We start from the raw sequence: 9380 nt of genomic DNA on the forward strand, positions 1-9380 counted from the left end.
ACAAAAACAAGAACACAGCTTCCAGGGCCTTATCTCCAGTGACACAACCATTCATTTACATCCCCCTCCTGAAGAAAGTGATCTAACCCTGTTTTTTTTTTTTTTCTTTCTTTTTAATTTAATTTTTGAGAGGCAGAGAGAGAGAGAGAGAGAGAGAGTACTCCCATCCACTGGCTCACCTCCCAGATATCCACAAGGCTGGAGCTGAGCAGAGGCAGGAGCTGGGAGTCAGGATTCAATCCAGGTCTCCCACGTGGGTGGTAAGAACCCAACTAGCTGGCGCCGCGGCTCACTAGGCTAATCCTCCGCCTAGCGGCGCCGGCACACCGGGTTCTAGTCCCGGTCGGGGCGCCGGATTCTGTCCCGGTTGCCCCTCTTCCAGGCCAGCCCTCTGCTGTGGCCAGGGAGTGCAGTGGAGGATGGCCCAGGTGCTTGGGCCCTGCACCCCATGGGAGACCAGGAAAAGCACCTGGCTCCTGGCTCCTGCCATCGGATCAGCGCGGTGCGCCGGCCGCAGCGCGCCAGCCGCGGCGGCCATTGGAGGGTGAACCAACGGCAAAAGGAAGACCTTTCTCTCTGTCTCTCTCTCTCTCACTGTCCACTCTGCCTGTCAAAAAAAAAAAAAAAAAAAAAAAAGAACCCAACTACTTGAGCCATCACCACTGATTCCCGGGGTCTGAAATAGCAGGAAGCTGGAGTTAGGAGCTGGAGCAAAGAATTGAACCCAGGCACTCTGATGTGGGAGGTGAGTGAGTGTCTTAACAGCTAGGCCAAACCCCTGCTTCTGCAACCCTGTTTTAGATCTAGTTAAAATCAACCAGGTATCCTTGCAAGTGGACCCAAGTCACAACTGATAAAGACGTTCCAGAGGTGAACTCCCCTTATTAAGAAATCACAAGCGTTGGCCGGCACACGGCTCACTAGGCTAATCCTCCGCCTGCGGGCCAGCACACCGGGTTCTAGTCCCGGTTGGGGCGCCAGATTCTGCCCCGGTTGCCCCTCTTCCAGTCCAGCTCTCTGCTGTGGCCCAGGAGTGCAGTGGAGTGTTGGGAGCCACTGTGCTGGTTTCCCTGTATAGGCCTTTGTTTAGATTAACTTTCAACTGTGTTCCCGTAAGGATTCCCTAGAAAATTCCATTTGTACAGCTCACTGACATGGTTAGCGCTTGGCCATCTGGCTTCAGTGCTCTCTTTCTTGTACCTTGATAAGCACGTCTGGTAGCTGTAAGACCTCGCTGTAAGTCCCTTTGTCAAATTGATACTGATTCCTGTGAAATTATTCCTTTGAACTATGTTGTAAGATGACCCCTGCTTACCCTCGACTGTTACAATCCTTGCCTTGTATTATATAAGCTACCTCCTTCTCCAATAAAGTGAGACCTTGATCAGAGTACTGTCTTGGTCTCCCTTCTCGTGTCTGGTTTGTCTCTCCATTCAGGTCTGCCCTCCTCGTGTCCTAGTTGATTACCCCGCGGGTGAGGCAGTGGAGGATGGCCCAAGTGCTTGGGCCCTGCACCCGCATGGGAGACCAGGAGAAGCACCTGGCTCCTGCCTTCGGATCAGCGCAGCACGCCAGCTGTGGCCCGCCGGCCGCGGCGGCCATTGGAAGTAAACCAATGGCAAAAGGAAGACCTTTCTTTCTCTCTCTCTCTCTCTCACTGTCCACTCTGCCTGTCAAAAAAAGAAAAAAAGAAAAAAGAAAAAGAAAAAGTAATCACAAGCCTCACTCCACTGAAGCTGGGTCAAGGATTTTCTGCATAAGCAGCAACCTCTTCCTCAATATCACCTTTCTAGAGAAGAGATCCTGAACCCTCCTCTTTGTAATGCTAAATTCCCACTCGCAACTGCACCTACAATGCGTATAACATACAGGGTGACTTAGCGGGCAGGGTGACTTAGCGGGCAGGGGCGCCGATCCCTTGTTGAATATGGAAAACCCTTCCTGGGACTTCTTTGAAACTTAGGATTTTCCTAAAAGGGAAAAATGGTTTTGGTCATGAAAACAATCTTGCTCCTGGCTTGGCCAATGCACATACGTTCCTTCCTGCTTCCATCTCAAACTGTTGTTTACATGTTCCCACTCACATACATGCTAGGCAAGAATCCTCGGGTTTTCTGCCCGGTGACCAACATGTGATCATGTCTGGATCTTCCTGGTGACCCCTGAAACTTCTAGAGTTTCCCAGCTCCGAGTCGTCTCACCAGCACAGCAATGACACTCTTACCACTCTGGGGAGTCCAAGGACGAAGATCAAACATTTCTTAACTTATCACAGGGAGCTCTTTAACCTTTGACCAGGATCCTTTACAGCAAAAGGATCATAAAAGTCAACTAATAATGCTAATTATGAGAACCTGGTCCAGTCCTTAGTAACTATCAGGTCCACCATTACACTATATGATAATGTCCCCTTGGGTGACTCCACTCTCAGGGTTGCAAACTTCCATTTGACCTTGTCGGGTTACCAAAAAAGGGAGCTTCACCTTGCACAAAAGGACGATGCCACTTCTTGCTCTGAGCCTCTTCCTATACATTCATGTAATATTGGGTTTCCAATATTTCACAGCCCACTTGCTCATTCCTTTACCCTTAGGTACTCTTTTCTCTTCTCCATTGCAAGTGGAAAACTTTGCCGCCTTTGGATGGAACATTAGGTTAGCAGGCAGCAATGTCAGCTCATAACCTGTGAGCATGCCTATGGCTGCTCATAACCAAACATAGCCCCATCCATGCCAATCACACAGGGACACAGGTGCAGAGTAAAGAGCTGAATCCACTTTATTTTTTTAAAATCAGTTTATTGATTTGATTTGAAAGGCCAACTGACAGAGAGAGGGGAAAGACAGAGAGGGAGAGTTTCTAACCACTGGTTCACTCCCCCGAAGGAATCTGTTTACCTCCTCCAGGACAAAGGACGGGGAGTCCTAGAAGGGCTTGTTGGGTGAAAATTAGCAAATTCTTCCCCAGATTTGCTGGCACCTGGCAGAGCAGAGGGGCTTTCCTTAGGGCATCTGTGAAGGTTTCATTGCCCCATGTTGTCAGGTCAGATAACCCATTTGGTCCTGAGGAGAATTCTCCTGGCAGCTTTCCTCGGGGGAAGGCCTGGGACCACCTGGAAGGTTATCATCAGAGTCCGGGCAGGACTGCTGGGCTTCTGGAGCTTCCACAGTAGGTGCTGGTCTCCAGGCCTTCTCTCTCACACACACACACGTAGACTACATTTTTTTAACTTCTTACCTGACATAGCCACTCCCCTTTGGAGTGGATAAAAGGCCTGGAACACAGAGGGCCCGCCACTGTTCCCCTTTGCTCCCCTGCTTTATTGCCCTTGTTGCCCTTGTTGCCCATGCCGTTGGGGCACGTGGCCTTCGTGCTCCCCACTGCCTGCTTCTCTGCCCACATGCTTGCTGCACGTGGCTGGCTCCTGGGCTTCCTGCCTTCGCTTTGCTACCTGTGATAAGCTGCCTGTCGCTGCTCATAACCAAATACTCGATGCATGTGGCTTCCTGGCCTGCTCTCTGGTTGGTATGGATCCCAGCTAAATTTCTAGACTTTTCTCTCTCCCTTAGATAGAGCCCTCACTCTCGTATGCATTTCTCTCACTGAATAAAATCCTTAAAACTTACCATGCTGCCTGATATAGTTGAGCCAGTATTCAGAATTCTTCTCTGAATTTGTAGCAAGAACCCACACAGCTTATTAATTTCAGAAATATTGATAAGCAAAATGGTTTTGTTAAGTAGGAAGTCAGTTATGAGCTTATGTGTGTGTGACATAAAGGCCTAAAGAGAAGACATCTATGTCCAGCATATGCATCTGCTGACAATGTTTCAGGGGCAGCCCCGTATTCACATTCTGCCCTGCCCCCTTCTACCTGATAACCTGCCAGGTGGAGATCCCCGCCCCTTCTGCCTGACAAATCTTCCACAATCTCCCAGATGAAGCCCAATATCTGCATTTCAAACACCCTGCTCCGGATCCCCATTCTCCAGGGGTCTCGCTCACCCTTCCTCTGAACCCAGGATGGTGCCAGCTAGGCTTCCTCCTGTCTGATACCTTCAAGGGAAAACTCAGATAGGAGCTTCTTAATATTTATAGCCATAAAATCCTTTGTTTCAGGAGGAGATGTGTGAAGACAAAGACCCATCTCCTTAGAAACCCCTGGCCTCAACCTGACTGGGCGCTCAGCCCTCTGCCTCTCTGCTGAGCTGCCTGCCTGGTCTGGCAAGGTGTAATCTCTCAATTCAACCATGTAACCTCCACCCCCGCCCCCCCCCCCAGTCTCTCAGGCTCTGTCTGGAGAGGTGCCCATCCATCCTTACGGATGTCCCTTCCCTGATAAACCTTGCTATTTTACCTCCCACTACTCTCTGTCTCACGCCTGAATTCTTTCTTGCGCAAAGACAAGAACCCTGCAATTTCTCCAGTAACAGTTTCATAACTGGGGATTCCCACGTGGGTGGCAGGGACCCAAGTCCTTGAACCATCACCTGCTGCTTTCCCAGGTGCATTATCAGGGAGCTGGATTTGAAGTGGAGCAGCTGGGACTTAAACCAGTGCTCATATGGGATGCTGGCATCAGGCAGGTGGCTTAACCTGGGATCATTCTTTTTATAGAATAAGTGGTGGTGCTCAAGGCAGGGCCTGATTGAATGTTCAAAGGAGGCAGGGTTTGGCACAGGGCTGCAGCACACATGCAGGAAGGTTGTCATGGTGTCTGGTGCATGATGGAACGTGAGGCTTAGGGGGGTCTTACGGGGCGGCTGGCACGGCTGTGGTTCTTGACCTGGGAGGTGATTACTAATCATCATTAACTAATCCATGCATTGGCTCTGTTAGATTTTCTGTGTATATGCTTTGTTTTATAACAAAAAAAAAGTTTAAGTATTCCAAAATACAAAACAGGAAAATGATAAAAATTAAAGTTAATACGCTTAATGAATAATGTAAAATAGAGCAAATTTATTCATTATAAAATTAAGGATTCACAGGCCGGCGCCGCGGCTCAATAGGCTAATCCTCCGCCTGCGGTGCCGGCACACCGGATTCTAGTCCCGGTCGGGGCGCCGGATTCTATCCCAGTCACTCCTCTTCCTGTCCAGCTCTCTGCTGTGGCCCAGGAGTGCAGTGGAGGATGGCCCAGGTGCTTGGGCCCTGCACCCGCATGGGAGACCAGGAGAAGCACCTGGCTCCTGGTTTCGGATTAGCGTGGTACATCGGCCGCAGCGGCCGTTGTGGGGTGAACCAACAGAAAAGGAAGACCTTTCTTTCTCTCTCTCTCTCTCTCACTGTCCACTCTGCCTGTCCAAAAGAAAAAAAAAAATTAAGGATTCACAAAAATACTATTGCATGTTAAAGACATTTTTTTCTCACTTCAATCGCATCCCTGAACCTGCCCAACAACTGCCTAAAAATGGGAGTCAGATACAAGCTGAATATCATTCAAGGCATTAAGCACATCAGGAACAAAGGACTGGAGTTCCTGCTCTGCCTCTGCTTCCAGTTTCCTGTTAATGCTCACTCTGGGAGGCAGCAAATGATGGCTCAAGTATTTAGATCCCTGCCACTCATGTGGGAGACCTAGACGGAGTTTCCAGTACCCAGCCCTGACCTGGTCCAGTTCCAGCTGTTGCAGGCATTTGGGGAGTGAATCAGCAGATGGATGGTCTTCCTCTCTCTCTCTCTATCTCTGCCTTTCAAATGAAAATGTTAATTAATTAAGTAGTCATGAGCTCTCACTCTATGCTCTGACATATCCCAGTGTCCTGTTCTGCAGCTGAGAATTCAAGCAAAACACTGCACCATTCATAAGCTAGAGACTCAAAAAAGCTAAACATGACTCACAGAAAAATAAAATATTTACACATTTTTTCCAACCCACATGGAGACATGATCCCTAATTCGTTTTTATTGAAGTTTATAAATTTTATGACTATTTTTATTGCTATGTGAAAAGTCCTGTGATTTTTAATGCTTGTACACTTTGTATTCCTTCTAGACCAGCAGTGGTTAAAGGATTTGTGTTTTCTATAATTCTATAGCAGTATCCCAGCCATTCAGGACTCTGGGTCAGAGCAGAGGAATTAGATCCTAAGAATTCAGTTCCCGGCCAGCCACAGGTTTCGGCATTCCCCTGAGTCACAGAATCAAGGGAAAAAAGAAACGAGACTTTAACCTCACACATCAGCTCAGGGGCTGCCCGCAACAGGTTGATATAGGAATTTGGCCCCCTAAAATATATCGGAATGTGGCCCCCTTAAAGTTCCCCAAAAGTCCCATCTGGGTCGCCACATGGGTTATCAGAATTTTAACCTGTAGGCTGTCCACTTCAAGGTGGGCTGGCCTGCCTTGAGGTTCAAGGTCAACTTGGGGAGGCTTGAGCTGCCCAAGGTTAGAAGGAAAAGGCAGCTGTCCCTCCAGCTGCTGCAGAGCAAGCCCTCACACTACAGAATGACAATCAGACTCCACCCTCCTCGACGGTACTTCAAAAAGTTTATGGTACGAAGATGGAATTGAAAAATGAATTTGAGGCAGGCATTTGGCATTGCGCTTAGGATGCCGCTTGGGATGCCTAAAGTCCATATTGGAGCCCCAGAGCTCCAGTAGTTCCGGTTCCGGTTCCGCTCCCACTTCCTGCTAATGCGCATGCTCAGAAGCCGCAGGTGCTCGGAGGCTCAAGCACTTGGGATCCTGTGTGAGACCCAGACAGAGTTTAAGGCTCCTGGAGTCATCCTGGTAAGACTCCAGCTGTTGTGGGGGCATTTGGGGACTGAACCAGAGGATGGGAGCTTGCTCTCTCTGCCTCTCAAATAAATAAAATGAATAAAAAAATTTAAAAACTAGGGGCCGGCGCCGTGGCTCACTTGGCTAATCCTCCGCCTAGGGCGCCGGCATCCCATATGGGCGCCGGGTTCTAATCCCAGCTGCTCCTCTTCCAGTTCAGCTCTCTGCTGTGGCCCCAGAAGGCAGTGGAGGATGGCCCAAGTGCTTGGGCCCTGCACTCGCATGGGAGACCGGGAGAAGAACCTGGCTCCTGGCTTCGGATCAGCGTAGTTCCGGCCATAGTGGCCATTTGTGGGGTGAACCAACGGAAGGAAGACCATTCTCTCTGTCTCTCTCTCTCACTAACTCTATCTGTCAAATTAAAAAAAAGAAGAAGAAAAATAATATAAAAAAATTAAGAACTAAACTTTTTTTAAAAACTAAACTAAATTCTAGTACTATCAGAATTTGTAGAGTGATCTTAGCAGTTGAAACCCTGTGGGGGAATCATATTAGTGCCCCCTCTGTTACTGCAGTGAAACACCTGAGGCTGGTAACTTGTAAAGAAAAGAGGTTTATTTGGGCTACAGCTCTGACCCAAGGCCATGGGGCTCCTTGCTGGCAGTGTCCCAAGGTGGTGGCACAGGGCCTCCACAGCGAGAGCCAGGGGAGCTCACGTGTGTGTTTGCAGCTCTGGTCTGTGTTCCTCTCTTTATGAATCATCAGATTCCACCATGTGGGCTGAACCCTGAGAAACTCACCTACTCCCTGTCACCTCTTCCAAGTTCTTCCTCTGAGCACCTTAGTTGGATTGTTCCCACCCTCTGAATATCCCACAGTGGCCATCGAATGCCAACACATGCACCCCCAGGCTCTCTCAGACCTTGCCTGAGGGAGTGCAGGAATGCACCAGTGACCACCAGTGCCCTTTGCAATTCTTTAATGATAAATTCTCTCTGGTTGTGGATGTCCAGGAGCTCAATTTCTGCCTGGGGGGAGGGGTTCCATTTCAGTCTTGGTCTCTAAAGCAAGAGCCTTGTTACTGATTACCAACTCCTACGGCAATCCAGGGTAATTAGATGATTGAAGTTGGATTACAGGCCATGTCATTGTGCAATTATTTTTCATGTGTAGACCCAGCCAGAGTTTAAGAAGAGAATAAAAATACCTTTCAATGATACTAAATGACTCAGGGGAAAATATTACTATTCCAGCATTACAATTACCCTTTTTTTCTAAGATTTATTTTTTTTTTATTTGAGAGGTAGAGTTTTACAGACAGTGAGAGGGAGAGACAGAGAGAAAGGTCTTCCCTCTGTTGGTTCACTCCCCAGATGGTCGCAACAGGTGGAGCTGCGCTGATCCGAAGCCAGGAGCCAGGAGCTTCTTCCGGGTCTCTCATGTGGGTGCAGGGACCCAAGCACTTGGGCCATCCTTTACTGCTTTCCCAGGCCATAGCAGAGAACTGGATTGGAAGAGGGGCAGCCGGGACTAGAATTGGTGCCCATATGGGATGCTGGCGCCACAGGCGGAGGATTAACCTACTGTGCACTGACCCCTACAGTTACCCTTTCTAAAATATTAGCTTCTTGCGCTACTTACTATTCTAATTTTTTTTTTACTTTTTCTTCTTTCTGTGTATACTGCTTTTTTAAAAAATACTCATTTATGAAAAAGAAAGGAAGGAAAGGAGAGAAAGCTCTTCCATCTGCTGCTTCACTCCCCAAATGGCTACAAAGGCCAGGGCTGGGCCAGTCTGAAGCCAGGAGCCCAGAACCCCAGTCAGGTCTTCCTTGTGGCTGCAGGGGCCCAAGCACTTGATCCATCGTCCACTGCTTTCCCAGGTGCATTATCAGAAAGCTGGATCCAGGAGTGGAGCAACAGAAACTTGAACCAGCACTCCAGTGTGGGATGCTGGCTTCACAAATAGCAGCTTAACCCGCTGTGCCACAGCACCAGTCCCTCTGAGTGTACTTCTGTGTCCACTAACCACTCCTAGGGGAGAAAAGTGCTCCCAAAGAGTCAGATAAGTTCTTTATTTACCAGCGTGTCTGCAACACTTAGCACCATGACTCAAACAGCACTTACTAAGCAACAAGTGGCTGGTCTTAGATACTTCATACAAAAAAACAAAACAAAACAAAACCCCATGATTTATCCTGACAGATGCCCTTTCCCCACCCATCAGCTCCAGCTTGGTGACTAGGATGCTGGAGCTCCTAGGGTCTGCCCTTGTTCTAAACCCCTATGCATTTCAAGTCTGCACACACAGTGCAGTAGGATCCTCGTGCTTCCTGGACATGCGTCTTCCTTCCCAAGAGAGTCCATTCTCTTTAAGACAGTGGTTAGTAAACCAGCAGGTGGAAGATCTCTCTCTCTCCCTCTCTCTCTCTCTCTCTCTTTCTCCTCTACTTTCTCTCTTTCTCTCTCTGCCTTTCAAATAAATAAAAACAAACATTTTAAAGACAAATGTAGCAATTCAAATACGTTGACAAGACACTAGCAATGAAATCTGTTACAACTGTTTTCATTTATGAAGAAAATATTTGAAGACAACTTGAGATGGGGACAAGGTACATAGTTTTCCAAAAATTCATTGAAGGCTATGCGAGTGAGAC

This window comes from Oryctolagus cuniculus, chromosome 10, assembly GCF_051225735.1.
Source record: "Oryctolagus cuniculus isolate XC-2025 breed Fujian yellow rabbit chromosome 10, ASM5122573v1, whole genome shotgun sequence".
In the NCBI taxonomy this organism is placed as follows: Eukaryota; Metazoa; Chordata; class Mammalia; order Lagomorpha; family Leporidae; genus Oryctolagus; species Oryctolagus cuniculus.